The sequence below is a fragment of the Petaurus breviceps genome, unplaced genomic scaffold, assembly GCF_028583685.1.
Source record: "Petaurus breviceps papuanus isolate PSGF00001 unplaced genomic scaffold, PetGlider_PUasm1.0 90842, whole genome shotgun sequence".
Taxonomy (NCBI): Eukaryota; Metazoa; Chordata; class Mammalia; order Diprotodontia; family Petauridae; genus Petaurus; species Petaurus breviceps.
The window spans coordinates 22,330,734-22,347,053 of NW_027187358.1; the positions used below are offsets into that span (position 1 = coordinate 22,330,734).

General features: G+C 37.8%; 1 protein-coding gene and 1 pseudogene across 5 annotated transcripts in view; one reads left to right on the forward strand and one right to left on the reverse strand.

Moving 5' to 3' along the window:
* The window catches only part of CCDC85A (coiled-coil domain containing 85A), a 250,771-nt gene that overhangs the window by 22,683 nt on the left and 211,768 nt on the right, over window positions 1–16,320 (forward strand). The gene's annotated exons all lie outside the window — the stretch shown is intronic.
* LOC138148868 (calcyclin-binding protein pseudogene) lies at window positions 3,655–4,147 on the reverse strand (annotated as a pseudogene).

Consider the following 16,320-nt stretch of genomic DNA (forward strand, 5'->3'; position numbering starts at 1 on the left):
TCTTATAACCCGCCGTCAGCAGCCTTTCTTTCCTTCCTTCTTCCCCTCTTCCCTCCCTCCCTCCCTCCCTTGTAGCTGTACCCCCCTCCCCCTCCCCTTCCTTCTTCCTTTTTTCCCTCCCTTCCTCTGTTTCATTGTATACTCTCAAGAATCCTGGCCCAATGCAATGTGCCCTTTTAGTGTTCTGTACAAACTTCCTTATCTACCAGGTGGCCTTTATATGGTAGGTCTGTCCTCTTAACAGTCAGTAATTACAGGAGGTTCCAGAATGTGGGCATCCACAGTGGTTTGTGTATACAGTACTCAGCTGCTTGCTCTTTCCTATTCAGAAATCATGCAGCATGTATCATTTCCTTGATTGTCTCTACAGCAGTCCTTCACAATATCATGTAAATCTGGGTACCCATAACTAACTTTTTTTTATAAAGCATATTTCAGAGAAAAAGAGACTGAATCACAAAGCAGTCAGGTAGGTGTTAGCTTCCCCAAAGACTAGGACAGAGCTGTTCTCAAGAACTCAAGAATTTCCAGGAAACATGTTAGGACACGAAAACATTGACTTTTATTATACTTTGTAATTTATAGAGAAATTGATTTTTGGGATTATTTTCATAAGGAATATTCTAAGATCAGGGCCCAGGAAATTTTTTAAAACTGTGATTCTGCTTAGTTTAGGGCTCTCCACATGGTAGATGATGATGATGATAGCTAGGATTTTATTGCTATATAGGTTTGCAAAGTGCTTTACTCATATTATCTCATTTTTTTCAATCAGTCAACAAGTACATGTTAATATGTCAGACACTGTGCTGGGCACTGAGTATACAAAGACAATGATGAAATTGATATGTGTCGAATTGTTTTGAATGTTACTTGGGAGGGACAGTTTGTATTAGATGTTGAGCTAACATTTCCAAATTTATTGTTTCTAACTTAATTTCAGATATCCTTGTGTAGCTCAGGCTCTGTACTCACTATCCCAACTTTACACTAACTGGCTCCCCACCTAGTGGCTACCATTGCTTCTCACAGGGTTCTAGGGAGTAATACTGAAGGGCTGGAGGTGGCTAATGCTATCACTTACAAGCACCCTTATAGTGCATTTCCTAATATCATTTAGTCAATTAATATCTACCCAATATCAATTAGCTAATGTACAGCATTTAGATTTTACAAAGGGATATTTACTGAGAAGGCATAACAAGGATTGACATACAGTAACACCACTCTAAAAGTTGGGGGTCATACTCTCTGATTAGTAAATCCAAGTGAGCTCAAACTTAGAGAATACATGTGGCAAAGGGGTAATTTATAGCCCCTGGTTAGGTGGAAATCCTCTTCTCCCTGCAGTCTCTGCTCTCAAGGAGCTTGCTATATGCCATTTTATTCCATCAAATGGCTATAACCATTTAATTCCTTCCAAGCTGATTAATAAGTTTCCCTTACTTATTTTATACCTTTGATTAAATTGATTCAACTGAGTCAATAGAGGTGTCTAGGAATTCACACCAATTTTTTACCTTCAATTCTGTAACTCAATCAAAGAGGTAATTTCATCTGATAAAAATATTAAGAAATAGAGAATAGTGTTAATTATGTAAATTGTGGGTGGGGGTAAATGATTCCACTGAGAAGTCTTGATCTTCTGTATTGGAATTCTAATCATTTGGAATCAAGACCTTCACTCTCATATTTGTATATTTTAAAATAGGCTGATTTTAAGCATTTTGTAGATCTGATTTTCAGTGTAATGAATAGACTATATGACACTTGAAATAAGCAGAGGACATGAAAACTCCAGTATAATTTTAAAAAGGGCTTTGGTCAAGTTGCTACTTTTTTTTAAAGACATAAATTGTCTTCTCTTTAGAGTGCCGTTCAAGTGCTTCTGGCAGAAATAACAGCCTGCTCTTTCCGGTACATTTGATACTTACCCAGCAAAGAATAATGGAAAAGGTAGGGAAGGGATAATAGCAGAGGAAGAATGTACAGCTTATAATACAGTACTTGCAGAGGCAATAGCTTGTCCTTACTAGGAGAGACTGAATACAGACACACAGAAAATGATAAATTTTAATCATAAGGCAACAAATATTTATTGAGACTACTTGGTACCATGGGAGAGACACAATAAATTTATATATTTAAATATAATAGCATAAATAAATATGTTAGATATAATTATAATATAGTATGATATAATAAATATAAACATAAATACATACATATAAGTTCTGTCATTGGTTGAAACAAAGTCTAGATTTTAGGATTATAGGATCATAAAATTAAATATGGAAAGAATCTTAGGGAATGTCTAGTCCAATCCTCTCATTTTATTGCTTTGGAAACTGAGCCTCAGAGGGGAAAAGTGTCTTGCTCAAGATCATACAGCAAATGAAAAAGAGCCAGTATTTGAACCCTGGGTCTCTGACTCCAAATCCAGTACTTGCTTTTACACAAAAACTTGTTGCTTCTTAAATGAAATGTTTAAAAATAAGATATACAGGGGCAGCCAGGTGGTGCAGTGAATAGAGCACTGGCCCTGGAGTCAGGAAGACCTGAGTTCAAATTTGGCCTCAGACATTTTACACACTTACTAGCTGTGTGACTTGGGTAAGTCACTTAAGCCCAATTGCCTTGCCTTCCCCCCTAAAGAAATAAAATAAGGTATACATTCTTGGCATTGTATTTTTTTCTTGGAACTACAGTGCTTTTGCGTCTTTAGTTTTTTGGGAGGTAGGAGGGTGGGGAGGTGGGGGGGTTGATGGAGGGGAGCTAAGGTATCTTAGAACAAAATTAAGTCCAGTTTTTATGTCAAAATTCATTTTCCATTTGTTGAATCTGCATGTATTTTTTGTTTTTGTTTTTAATTTTAAATAAATCTTTCAGCATAAAATAGAAGAACAAATTCAGGGTCTTTGCTTGGAAGAGAAGGGAGTGTATACAACATTCTCATCAGATACATCAGTGCAGTCCAGCAACAGCCCCTTACTGGAAGCAACATTTCCACATTGATGGCTAAAAGGACCTTTTGGCTCAGATTTCAGTCTCTCCCGAGGTGGCTGGTCTTCCTTTGACTCCACTCCAGTTGTACTCATGATTATCATCATTTGCTCATCAGAACACTCACCAGCCTTTCTTAGGAGGAGGCAGCCAGGTGGGAGAGCCTGGGGGCAGGACCACCTGAGCTTGAATTTAGCCTCAGACACTTACTGGCTATATGATCCTGAGCAAGTCACTTAGCCCCTGTCTGCTAAGTTTTCTTTAATTGTAAAATGGGGATCATAAGAGCAGCGATTCCCGAGGGTTGTTCTGAGGATCGAATGACATATTTGTAAGGTGCATAGGACAGTACGTGATAGGACAGTACCTGATGCATAGTAGGTGATTTTCCTTCCTTTCTCAGTCCTTAGTTCTTTCCCTCTGAGAATACCTTCAATGTATCATGTTTATACATAGCTGTTTGCTTGCTGTCTCCCCATTTCACTGTGAGCTCCTTGAAAGTAGGGACTTTTTTTTTTAAACCTTTCTTTGTTTCTCCTATGCCTAGCACAGTTCCTAGAACATAGGAGGAACTTAATAAATATCACTTGATTGCTTGTGTCATTGTCAAGGGAGGATTTTTCCTTCTCTTAGCATCTTTTTACACCTGAGTTAGACAAGCTCCTGCTTCAGTTGCAGCTTCTTTTTGCATAATACATTTACTGCATCCATCTTTGTTTTTCTCAAACCACCTTCCAAGGAGATGAGCTTCAAGAAGTCATTGGTGGTCATGGAGTAGTTCTGCCCATTTATATGCTTTATGAGAAACTCAGATGACCTTACCTGCACATTCTCAGTGGGGACTGGCTGATCCCAGTGAAGGTGAAATAGATCTTCATCAGTCTAGCTGATTGATCCCATCATAACTTGATTTTTACCAGGAGCCCAACTGAAATGGCCAACAACTCTGAGAAACTGGCTGATTTCTCATTGTCAACAGTTTTTTCCCCTTTTCCTGACACTTCTAATGGATCTTGTGCCTGGTTTCTGTCCCTAATTTGAAATTTTCTGCTGTGTTATGACTTCTTTTCCTAGTAGCCTTTCCAGCAACTCCTTCCTTCACTTCTTCCAGTTCTTTCTGAATCTCCTCCAGGGCTGATACCATGGTTTGCTGCTGTTCCCAAGGGAAATGAAAGGCTAGGCTGTGCCTTTGTGGATGGGAGGAGTTTTTATGCATTTTTTATAAATATACCAGATAAAATGAATTTAAAGACCCCAAATGATTTTTGGTCTCAGCAAATTTAATCTTTCAGCCATATGCAGAAAATAAAATTCCCACATTTTAAAATTCTACATTAGGACAGTTAGAATAAATTTTCTTTTATCCAAGAAGAGAGAAGATTTTCCAGTTATTCTGATATAGCCTGACCTATTAAGTCACTTCAGGGGCATGCTTCCTCATTAGGCTTTACTAGTCATGGATTCTCACCTTTGGCCTAAACACAACTTATTTATCTTTTGGAATTTTACCTTAATGATGAACTGAAAAAAGTCTTAGGTGGATGAGTTGGTTTTCCTCATTTCGGTGTTCCTTCTAGTTTCGTAACAGAAAATTTTTCTCCTGTCATTGCAGAATAGAGCCAAGAGTAGCGGTAAACATTCATTCATTCAACAAACGTTTATCAAAGACCCACTGCTTACAAGGCACTGTGACTCTACTTAGGGTATAATAAGCAAGGGAAGGAGTATAAAGACATTAAAAATTATTTATTTTATTCTGAACTTAAGGAATAAAACATCCATTTCTATAACTTACTAGAATAGAAAAAAAGACGATTGCACATGAAACTGCAAATCTATTATGTATCCTTTTTAAATATATGATAAAGTTATTATGTAACTTTATTTTTCCCCCTTTTTTCTCCACCCCCTTAAAGTTAGCTACCATTAAATGCAAATATGTATGTGTGTACATATATTCATATATATGTATATACAGGTAAAATAATTCTATATATACCTCTATTTATCAGCTCTTTTTCTGGATACAGATAGCAGTTTCCTTCATAGGTCCTTTGTAGTTAATTTGGACATTTTTATAATAGTCAAAATGACTCAGTTGCTCAAAGTATAAAGACATATTCTACTTGGCTTTTTATAAGTTTACATATTTTTAACGCCAGAAAAATCTTACTCTCATGGTAAGTAAAAGTATTTCTTTTTCTGTGATAAGTTAAAGTGCTTATGATAAAAAGTCCCTAATAGAAAGTAAAGACCCAGAGGAGATAAGCAGTGAGGGTACAACTGATAAATGTTGTTTAAAGAGAACAAATCCTTGCTGATATTAATACCGTGTGTGTTTTAAGTTAGGATTAGGGGATAGTTCAGAAATACTCTACCTGAATTGTGAGTAGATTTTGAATTTAAAAGATGTGTATTTCTTGATCAGTCAGTTCAAATCAGGGGTGGGAAACCTGTGACCTCAAGGCCACATGTGGTCTTCTAGATCCTTGGGTGGGACCTTTTAACTGAGTCCAAGTTTTACAGAACAAATCCTTTTATTAAGGATATTTGTTTTGTGAAGTTTGGATTTAGTCGAAGGGCTGTGCTTGAGGACCTAGGGAGCCACATGTGACCTTGAGCCCCAGGTTCCCCACTGCTGGTTCAGATAATGAGAATTTATTAAGCACCTTTTGTTACACACTGGGGATGTGAAAGCAAAAAGCAAAGCAGTCCCTGACCTCAAGGAACTTATATTCAATTAGGACAAACATTGTATCCACATAAAAGTATATGCAAATTATATAAGAAGTAAATGCAAGGTAATTTCATGAGACATTGTATATATGTGTATGAGACATTAGCATAAAAGACCTCATGCTGAGAGGTGGCAGGTGAGCTGAGCTTTGAAGGAAGGGAGAGAACCCAAGAGGTAACAATAGGAAAGGAGAACACTAAGCCTGGGAGAGAGAGAGCACAGAAATGAGAGACAGGCTGTGACATGTGAGGAACAGCAACAAGGCAGAGTACACTGAGGATGGCAGAGTGTGATAGAAGACTAGAAAGGTCCCTTGGAGCCCAGGTATGAAGGGTTCTGAATTGGAAGCATGTTGTTGCTGTTAGTAGCAGCAGCAGCCAGCATTCACATAGTGCATTAAGGATTATAAAGTGCTTTAAAAATATTATTTTATCTTCACAACAACTCTGGGAGATATGTTGTATATAAGAAGGATTTTGTTATCTTCTTAAGAATTAGTTTCTCAGGATCCATGGCCGTAGCAATGTCTAGTTTCTAGGTGTTTGAAAATAACTCCCAGAATAGCCCCGAGGATTCTAGATAGTAGTTTCCAGAATCGTAGTGACAGACAGTCTTACTGAGGCTGCGCCATGAGATAAGGGATGATATAATGTAATATTTACTATGCTTGCGCAGAATGGCAATATTGCTAAAGTTAACCTGTAAACTTAATGTTAGAAGATGCCTTCTTTGTCCGTTGCCCTATGAAGCAGGTGGGCACTGGTCAGTGAATGAGGAAAACCATGGAGAACTCATTAGGGCAATCTGTGTGTGCCCCAACCAGCCCCCATTGAGGCTTGAGAAGATTTAGGGGAGTGTATAAACTGTGCCTGCCTCGATTGAGATGTAGGAGTAGTTGCCTCCCCTTCTCACCAGCCCTTGGGAGAAGGGTGATTAGGAAATGCTGTAGGAGCTGGATCTCTCAGCAACCATTTGAGAAGACTAGATTAGAATGAAGCTGATTATTAATGCCTCCAAAGCTGTCTGCCTGTCTGACCAGATCAAGAGTGAGCCTGTTTGGGGCAGCTAGGTGGCTCAGTGAATAGAGCACCAGTCCTGGAGTCAGGAGGACTTGAGTTTGAATCTGGCCTCAGACACTGGACACACTTACTTACCATGTAACCTTGGGCAAGTCACTTAACCCCAAATGTCCTGCTTTCCCCCTTTAAAAAGCCCCCCCCCAAAAAAAGAGTGAACCTGAACCTGTTAAAAACTGGAGTCCCAAGCTCCAGTGCCTCCTGTGTGTTATCTGTGAAACTTATGTACTTTTATCATCCCTAGTTTACAGGTGAGGAAGCTAAAGAAGATTTAGGTTAAGTGGGTTGCCTAGGCTCATACAACTAGTGAATGTCTGAGGCTGAATTTGACCTTGGGTCTTACTGACCTTTGGCCCAGGGCTCCATCTCCTGCATCACAGTCACAGTGGCAGGAATTTATAGAGTTTATTTGGCAGGGGCATCACATGGTTGGACCTGTACTTTAGCAATATCACATTTTGGGGATGTAATATAGATCCCCTACAAGTATACCTCATTTTATTGTGCTTTGCTTTATTGTGTTTTGTAGATAGTGCATTTTTTTTTCCAAATTGAAAGTTTGTGGCTCACCTCCTCTCTCTGTGTCACATTTTGGTAATTCTTTCAATATTTCAAATGTTTTCATTGTTATTATGTCTGTTATGGTGATCTGTGATCATCTTTGATGTTACTTTTGTATTTGTTTTGGTGCATCATGAACCATGCCCATGTAAGATGGTGAACTTAATTGATAAATGTGTGTGTTCTGACTGCTCCACTGATTGGTCATTTCCCCATCTCTTCCCTCTCCTTGGGCCTCCCTATTCCCTGAGAAACAACACAATTGAAAATAGGCCAAATAATAACCCTACAGTAGCCTCTAAATGTTCAAATGAAATGAAGAGTCAATCGATGTAAGAAACCTCATTGTCTTATTTTGAGAAATTACCACAGCCATCCCGAATTTCATCAACTACCACCCTGATCAGCCAGCAGCCATTAACATTGAGGCAGCACCTTCTACCAGCAAAAAGATTGACTCACTAAAGGCTCAGGTGATGGTTAACATTTATTAGTGATAAAGTATTTTTTTAAATTAAGGTATGCACATCTTTTTATTTTTAGACAGAATGCTATTGCACCCTTAATAGACTACAGTATAGTGTAAATATAACTTTTATATGCACCAGGAAACCAAAAAACTTGTGTGACTTGATTTATTGTGATATTCACTTTATTCCTGTGGTCTGGAACCAAACTTGCAATATCTCCAAAGTATGCCTGTATACTCAAAGTTTATTTTACATTTATCAAAGGCATATTATTTTTAGTACATTATGCTAGATGCTGAGGGGGGGAGGATACAAAATAAAGATGATAGGATTTCAAAGTAAAAGTGGCCTTAAACATTGCTGGGCTCAATCATCTCATTTTGCAGATTAAAGAAAGTCATGGAATGTTGTCTGGTAGGGAATTTGTCATATGCCTGGGCTATTCCAATACAGGACGATACATGATAAGTACCTTCTAGAGAGGTAAAAAACAGCATTAAATGCATATAGAAGATTTTATTTTGGTTATGGTGAAGTTAATTGAAAATCCTCAGTGTCTTTCAATAAAAATTAGAAAAAAGTTAAGATACCATAGATAAACAGCCTGGAGATGATAAAATTGCTGAATTTTGTAGATATGGAAGGAACTTGGAAATCATCTAGTCCAAATTAAAATGATGAAGAGAGACATATATAGCTTACATGAACTGCCCAAAGTCATGCAGCTAGTTAGAGATAATCAAGACAAGAATCCAGGACTACTGGTTCCTGGGGTCTCCAGTCTCTTTGTAAGGAGGAGACAGTTTTCATTTCCATGAAATTAGGAGTAAATCAGGAGGAGATGTTGACACTAAACATATTGAAAGATGTCTTCTCTTCTCCCTGTTAATAATCTATGGCAAACTACAGAGGAGGAAGCATGGTGGTACATTTGAAAATTAAGATAAAACGAGAGATAATGGTCTGAGCATGGTCAATTTATTGGGCTAGTGGCAACCAAGCAATTAGGTCTATGGCTTCTCAATAACCAAAAATCCCAAGGTAGGGCTCACCAACTTTCATACATTTTTAGGAAGTACAGGGTTGAGTAGGTGGAGTAGACAATTTGATTAGTTACAAGGAAGGAGGGCTAGCATATTGGGTTAGTAACCACCCCCTCAGACAATTGAGGAATGTTAATTGTTTCATAGGACCTGTCTTCATCTTGTAATCTTTGCTAGGGGATCCAAACTACCAGGCTTACTATCTTCTTGGATGAGATAAAAACTCACCCAAGTACACAAGGATAGGCAAGGACAGACAATATATCTTTTGGGGATGGTACCGAGTTAATTTGTGAGGCTTAAAGGTAACAAACATGTTCTGAAAGTATCCCAGGGACTATCTGTGTGAGAGATAACAAATTTACTTTTAATTATAACTTTAACTCAGAGAGAAAGCTAAATTCTTGAGCTCAACTCAAGGATTTAGAAAGGTAACTTTAGGCAGATGCAGACTCAACTATAAAATTAACTGCAAGTCATGTCATCATTTTCCTGATGTCATGGTCCTTTTTGAAAATAAAGGACAAGGGGTGGCTAGGTGGTGCAGTGAATAGAGCACCAGCCCTGGTGTCAGGAGGACCTGAGTTCAAATCTGGCCTCAGACACATAATACTAGCTGTGACCTTGGGCAATTCACTTAACCCCAATTGCCCTGCCCTCAAAAAAAAAAAAAAACCGGGAAAAAAAGAAAAGAAAATGAAGGAGAAACACAACCTGTGAGTAGTTGGGTAACTCAGCTCAACCTCTCCCTCTCCTCTCCAAAGGAAGGTAAATTTTGATGGCCAGAAGCTCCCCAGTTAACTGTGGCTTACTGCCTAGATTCCTTCCTTCCTTCCTTCCTTCCTTCCTTCCTTCCTTCCTTCCTTCCTTCCTTCCTTCCTTCCTTCCTTCCTTCCTTCCTTCCTTCCTTCCTTCCTTCCTTCCTTCCTTCCTTCCTTCCTTCCTTCCTTCCTCCCACATTTCACTCTGAAGCTCATGTCCCTACCTATATTTTGGCCCTTTCAGGCTCAGAGTGAATGTCAGTGGTAACTGTATCTCTTTGGGCTGGCAACCCCTAAGGTCTTCCTCTCCCAGTTTGATCTTTTTTGTAATTTAAGGGGCCATCCCTTGACTCATTTCTTAAAGAGGCCTATTCACTGAATGGGCATTACTTTACTCAAAGTGAGAACCTGAAAAGGCCTTAACCTAAAAGGCCTGGGTCTCCAATTACATCCTTGGCCATTGTCCTGATGAATATCAGGTCACTGGACCCAGATAGCTCTGGAGGAGAAAGTGAGGCTGGTGACCTTGCACAGCCCTCCCTCACTCAAATCAAAGTCAACTGCAAGTCATATCATTTTCCTGATGTCATGGTCCTCTTTGAAAATGAAGGACAAACACAACAAGACTCAATTATAAAATTAATAAAACATAAAATCAGTTACATTATAGAATCAATACAGTATAAATTAATTTAGTAGGAATTTGAGGTAATATTAATTTTGATTTTTTCAGTAGATAGCAGCATGGCAATCAACTTGGCAAGCTATCAGATGAAGGTTCTGTCACAAACCTATCAAAGAAGAATGTCATTGTGGCAATGGGGGATTTCAATTATCTGGGTATCTGCTAGCGCTTGTTCTCTGCCAAAAAAAGAGCCGTTGATAAATTTGTGACTTGCCTTAATGATAATTTCATCCTTCAAAATGTTAAGAAGGCAACAGAGTGACCCTGATTCTGTCCAACAAGGATGGACTAGTTGGTGAAGGCAGAAATGACCGGTGCCTTGGTGGCAAGTGGCCACTCCATCAAGGAATTCATGATAGCCAAGGAGAGGTAAACTATATGTAGTTTAACTTGAAGTTTAGGATTAGGGAACTCATATTTCAAAGGGTTCAGTAAAAGGATAGGTAAGATCCAGGGGGCAACTAGGTAACACAATGAATAGAGTCAGGATTAAGTGAGGATGATTAAAGGTCTGGAAATAATGCCATGTTATCATTGGTTGAAGGAATAGGGGTTGCTTAGTCAGGAGAAGAGAAGATAAAGTAGGGGCAAGATAGGTATCTTCCAATATTTGAAGAACTGTCATTTGGGAACCTTGTTCTATTTGACTCCAGAATATTGAACTATGAGCAACATTTCCTGCACCAAGGCCCCCAGTATTCCATTTAGATGTTCTTATGACAAGGTTGATCCTGCTATGTCCAGTCTTCATATTCCACACACCCATGTAATCCTCTAAACTGAAATCAAGTGGAGTTTGAGCAGTCTGTTTGTGTGCTCCAAGAAGCAGAAGGGGTAGAGACTAGCAACCAGGGGACCAGGCAGATGGCTCTACCAACTGCTACCAAGGAGTTGTATTTTTTAATAACTCAGCTTACTGGAAGCTTTACTAATTAAGCCTGTTACACTGATTTATGCTACTATAGGCAGAAGTAAAGAGTGCTTTCATTACAATCATGGTGGTGTTTAAAAGGTTGGAATGTCTGATTTAAGAGTTTCTCAACATTAACTACTATTTGCTTATATTTATAGACTTTCCCACAAGCATTTTGATTTGCTTTGTTTTGTGTAAACATTCTGGGCTATTAGGATTTGCAGGGCTCATTTCTTCAGGGTCTCTTTGATTTCCTTAGGTAAGTACTTGCTGATGTATACCTCTTACAAAGCGAAAAGAATGGCCATATATCATTAATCATATCTGCAGGTGCTGAAATATTTGGGCCTGACAAGTAAAAGAAGAGAATCACCTAGCTGAAAAAATGAAAAAAAAAAAAAAGGAATGTTGACTCTTTCTTTTCAAAGAAAGGCAATATGCAGGTACCTATTTCTGTGGTATAGTGGTTTGGAGAATTCCAAAGGCTGGATGCATATGGTGGAGGTGTGTTGTACACCTGTGTGCTTTTGGTTGGTAGCACGAGATTGTTCATTACTTCAAGAGCCAATGGGCACTACCTTGGCTGCAGAGTCAGTGGAGAGCTCGGATGAATTTAATTCCTTATTTTTCATAGGAGGACACTTTGGAAGATAGAACATTTGCTATTATGATCAATTAGTGAGCTAGGAATAAACATTATCCAGGTGGTGTCTTATGAATAGCATTGCAGCATGGTGACAACCATGAGAAACCACTCAGAATTCAGCTTTCTAATAGCTGAGTTTGCAGCTTGATTTGCTTTGGTATAATAGCAGATATTTTGGAAAGGGCATAGTTTCATAATCTCTATTTCACAACTCATTATGTGTAGATTCTTTTTCAATCTCTATGACCTTAAATTCCCTTAAAAAGCTTAAAAACTCCAATGCTGAGCACAATGTTTGGTACACAGTGGGTACTTTATAAATGTTTTTTTACCTATTGTCTATTGACTAAAACTTTGAGTGTGGACAATTTTTTTTTTGCCTTTAATTTTCTTGGCTTTGTCCTGTGGTAGGAATCTGAAATTTTTTCAAAATTTTTAGTTATGTGTCTACCAGATAGTGGAACGATTCGTCCTATTACCCTTCCCTATTGACATCACCCGATACATTTCATCTGACTTGCATTTATCCTGTATATTCTGATTATTTTATTCTGTCTCCCCCATTAAAAAAGGAGATTTTTGAGGACAGGAACTAATTTTAATTTTTCTTTGTATTCCTAGTACTTAGTTTGGTGCCTGTTTATTGATTGACATCTGAAGTGTTCTAATTAGTCAGTGTTAAAAATATCTACACAATCATGTATGCCATGGTCTTTCTTTTTTACTTGCTGCTCTGTATGTCTCTTTCTGTTTCTCTCTCTCTCTGTTTCTGTGTCTTTATCTTTTATCTCTGTCTCTCTTTATATCTCTCAAAAATATACTCAGTAATTTATGATTGTATGAAAAGGCATACCTTAAAATTTTGAGTGTGTGGACTGAATGACAAGACATTCCTATAAGTCACATGCATATTTTGATCTTTTTGCCAGTGAGTGAATTCCTTGATTCACATGATTTAGGTTTTGGGACCAGGAAAAATTCAAAGGAAAGTTTTGATTATAGTTTAAGAACAGTGAACTTAAATAAAAAAGACTACCATCCCTTCAACTAAAATTTTATCAATGTAAAAAACCCCTCAGAAATGGGTTATGTTGTCATTTAAAATAATAAACTTCTTAACATTGTATGGAGATAAAATTAATGAGGTTGCTCTATTAAATTCATCATAAAAATTTCCCCTTAAAATAGTGTCTTAAAAATGACGCATAGTATCTAGTCCTAGATCTATTACTAACTAGATGCATGACTTTGAGTAAGTCACTTCACCTTCCTGGGTCTCAGTTTCCTTACTAAAAAAAAAAAGAGTTAGGTAAGATTACTCATAAAATGAGAGGGTTGGTTAAAATGATTTCTGAAATTACTTTCAGCCTCAAAAGTCTATGAATCGGGGCGGCCAGGTAGCACAGTGAGTAAGAGCACCGGCTCCAGTGTTGAGAACACCTGGAGATCGAATCCCAGGCTCAGACACTTAGCACCCACCCAGTAACACCTGGCCGTGTAACCTTGAGCAAGTTACTTAACCCCAATTGCTTTAAAAAAAAAAAAAAGTCTATGAATCTATGTTTTTTTTTGTGCATGTTGACCAGTCTAAAATGCTGTTTGGAAGATGGGATAGCCTATTTACTTCTACATGTGACCTTTGACATATACTGTATTGATTAGAATATAGGCTTCATTTTTCCTCTGAAATCTGATTTGTATACTATATGAATGTTTCTCATAAATGTGCTCTTAGCATATGTTGAACAAAAAAGAAAATGGGAAGATAGAGGAAAGTAGTGTTGATAAAAATGAATAAAGTACCTTTATTTAAATAGAAATAAATATAAAAAATTTTTGTATTAAAACATTTAATTTTTTAGTATATGCCCATTTTTTTAATGAAAGGATAACCTCATTTCAGGGGTACATTTCAGTGTTGCCTATATTTGAATTGATATTCTCTTTTTTTTTTTTTTAATGCTTTATTAACTTCCGATTTACATTGTTCGTTTCTGCCAGATTTTGAGTTACAAATTTTCTCCCCGTTTTTCCCCCACCCATCCCCCCAAAACAGCAGTCCCACAGGATATCCCCACCTCTGATCTGCTCTCTCCCATATTTTCTCCCATACCCGTTTCAACTTTTCCAGTAGGGCATGGTGGATCTCTATATTTCCCAATTACATGTAAAACAATATTGATAATAGTATATATATATTTATATAGTATTCTCTTAACAAATGTTTCGTATAGTAAAGTTGCATTTTGGAGAAATAACTATTACTCATTTACTCCTCTGGTTTTCTTGATGTATTTACTGGCTTACTCCAAATATTGCCAAGGTGGTAGTAGAGAATTCTGATTGTCTGTCTTTGATGACTCTCTCTTGCTCTGTGACCATCTGGACTTTTCTCCTATCACACACTTCCTCAATGGTATTGTATTGTTTGGAATTCCTCATTAGTTATGTTTTGCATGTTTCTCATGCCCACCTTTGCATTGTCTTCTATGTAATACTCATCTTTGGTCCTTTAAAGGCAGTAGTGTTGGGGTGCCTAGATGGAGTGAATAGAGCGCTGGCCGTGGAGTCAGGAGGACCTGAGTTCCAATTCAGCCTCAGACACAACACAAAAACTAGCTGTGTGACCTTGGGCAAGTCACTTAATCCCAATTGCCCTACCTTCCCCCTCCAAAAAGCAAAAAAAAAAAAAAAGAAAAAACAGTAGTGTTCCATGGTTCGCTGCCACATAGCAACACTTTGAGAAGATGGATCTTTGCTTTCATGGAAACTTGGGGTCAGTAAAAGAGCCTTGCTGTTTCCCAAAAGCAATCCAATTCTCCTCCTTTTTTATTTTCAGCCCTGGGTTTGGCTCATAGGCCAAGTCAAGTCAAGTCAAGAAGCATTTATTGGGTACTTACTTTGTGCCAGGCACTGTGCAAAGTGCTGGAAATAGAAATACATGCAACAGAAAGACATATCCTTCCTTCGAGGAACTTATATTCTAATTGGGGAAAATAATACATAAAATGGAGAAGTGTGTGTGTGTGTGTGTGTGTGTGTGTAGGTAGAAAGATATAAACTGTGTTGTATGTTTCAGATATACATATTGTTGTACAGTTCTGTCAGGAGTCCATCCAAATGCATATTGGCATTCTTTACCCTCTTGGTCTTTCCTGTGTGGAAAAGCATGTTGGATGTTTCTTCCCCTACCCACAAGGCAAAATTTTGGAGAAGTTGACTAACAGTTATAAAATTTGTTCTGTGAAGTTTGTGTTCAAAGGACTGCACTTGAGGACCTAGTGGGCCATATGTGGTCTTGAGGTCCCAGGTTCCCCATCTGTAACCCTGTGTGGAAAAGCATATTGGGTGCTCCTTCCCAAGGGAGGAGTATTTTTTATGTGTGTGCATATGTGTGTGTATATATATATATATAATACATTGGTGTATGTATGTATAAGTATATATATGTATACATGTGTATCTACACTGATATATACATGTGTATATATATGTACATATACACACATATGTATACATCTCCTCTCTTTCCTGATGCCCAAATTTTTCAAACTGGTAATTGTACAGGTAGAACCTACAGAATGCTGAATTGAAGCTCGTAAATGAAAGTGAGAGAGGAGCATTTACTGTATCAAAGCAGTTTCATTGGACATTATTGTTTGGGCTAATCAAGCAGACACACTCTCAGAGTAATGTGAGGGATAATAGAGATTTATTATAACAAATTAAAGGCTAATCAGAGTGAAGCCTGAGATAAAGAGCACAGTAAAACAAATACAAATGAGGATAACAAGGAAACAGGATCTGGTGATATACTTTCAATGGGTTGGTGATCTTGGGAAACAGAGAACATCGTTTGTTGGATTTGCTTTGTACTTATTAATCAGTCAACTGGCATTTATTAAACGCCATCTGTGTGCCAGGCTAAATTCTGGGAATAAAAAAAATAGAATAGTAATAAGAAAATGTGTCCAATATTTCCTTTGTCCTGCTTCTGCTTAGATTGACCTACTTCGTGGCTCTCCTTCCCCCTCTGTTACAATTTCAATTTCTCAGTCTTCTGATTTTTATTGGACATCTTCTAATCTTCCCGCTCATGGGTCCCTGAACTGGGAGGTTTTTCTGTGATCAGTGTGTTCAATTTTTATGAATATAGATTTACATCCCATTTAATCCTCTTCCTTAGTTATTTTTTTTAAAGCAAAGGTTATGCTGATTTAATGGTTTCCTTTAGTGGAAAGTTTTACAGTGACGGAATCATCATTTAGAAAAATTCATCTTCTGACAAGTGTGCTTCTTTATCAGTAATGAAGATGTTACAAGGTTTTCAGGGCAGGACCGTTTATTGCCCAGGAGGCAGAAAAATATCACTAAGTGAAAATCAATAAAACTAATTCTGTTCAAACAATAAAGGCAGAAAAAATA